At 50.5% G+C, this 1,274-nt stretch overlaps 1 long non-coding RNA gene across 1 annotated transcript; it reads right to left on the bottom strand.

The window, feature by feature from the left end:
• Positions 1-20: 20 nt before the first annotated feature.
• Positions 21-1,227, bottom strand: LOC121918760. Its single transcript, XR_006101301.1, has 3 exons — positions 897-1,227; positions 324-461; positions 21-181 (listed from the first exon to the last, which is right to left on the bottom strand). It is a non-coding gene; the product is annotated as an uncharacterized LOC121918760 (long non-coding RNA).
• Between the last annotated feature and the right edge of the window lie 47 nt (positions 1,228-1,274).

The following is a 1,274-nucleotide window of genomic DNA, read 5'->3' as shown; positions in this document are numbered from 1 at the left end:
GGCTCTCTTGCATGGAGACCTCCCTCCTCCACTGACCTTCTTTCTCTTCAATGTCAATGAGCTGAAGGATGAAGTGCTTCATCTGTGTGACGCCTTGTTGGATGGTGGGCTGCAGAGGTGCCATCCAAGCCTCCTTGGCGCGGCTGACGCTGGCATCCATGTTCCCCACGTTTTGAATGGCCTGCCAACCAACGAAGTTAGAGTCACACGTTGGGATGGAAGGAAATTTTGCTTGCATGGAAGTCGCACTTTCCTATCTCTACGGGGCTCCTTTTTCCACCCCTGGACTTTCTGAGGGTCACAGAGTCACTTTGGGTCCTTACCTTGGCCAGGAGGAGAAGGGCCCGACTGGTGCGCGCGTCAGCATGTTTCTCCCACAAGTGGAAAAGTTTGGGAGCCATGATGGCCGGAGAGAAGAAGCGCAGGCAGAGGAAGCTGGTGATGGCAATGAATTTCACATTCTGCAAGCAGAGAAGATGCAGCCGAGGGCTCAGTGTCAGCAAAGGAAAAGGAAAGGGGAGTCTCCTGTTTGCTACACAGATACTCATGGAGGAAATATGGGTGACCACACTGTCCTCACTGTTTTCCCTCCATCCGGCTGCAGGTTCTGGGAGTTGTAGTGCAAAAACAGTGAACTTTTCCTAAACTACTCTGGATTGCATGGGATGGACCATAGCAGTTAAAGTGGAATCCTAGTGTTAAAATTATATAGTGTAAATGGGCCGCTTGGCAAGTATTCCAAAATCTGAAAAATCCAAAGTGCTTCTGGTCCCAAGCATTTCGGATAAGGAGGCTCAACCTGTATAATAACTGTGCGGTGTGAAAGGGCAAATCTTAATTTGCAAAAACTGGGTTATTTTTACAGTAGAGCTTTCCAAGCTGTGCTCTGAACTGACCTGATCTCTCTCTTCAGGGAAACAGTCCCCGACCCTTTTGTAAAGGAGCCGAAAGGTGGCCCGGATGATGGCAGGACACGCCTTGGCCGACTTGGCAATGGCCGCGAGGAGGTCCGTCAGATAGGAACGAAGCAGCTGGGCGCTCTGCTGGATCACGTCGCTCTCGCTTTGGATCCGATGGAGGCTGGAGCACCTGACCCAAAAAGCAGCATCAACCGAAGGTAGAATTACTTGCGGTATTTATACACCACCCTTCAGCCCTAAAGGCTCTCAGACAAACTGGTAAACGGATGCAGACTGTTCTATTACAGAATCATGTCAAGTCTGATGAATACAGTGGATGCAGCGCATACAGTGGGCCCTTGGTATCCACTGGGG

The sequence above is a fragment of the Sceloporus undulatus genome, unplaced genomic scaffold (genome assembly GCF_019175285.1).
Source record: "Sceloporus undulatus isolate JIND9_A2432 ecotype Alabama unplaced genomic scaffold, SceUnd_v1.1 scaffold_31854, whole genome shotgun sequence".
Lineage (NCBI taxonomy): Eukaryota > Metazoa > Chordata > Lepidosauria > Squamata > Phrynosomatidae > Sceloporus > Sceloporus undulatus.
Note: the sequence above shows the minus strand (reverse complement) of the source record. Positions and strands in the feature narration are given on the sequence as shown.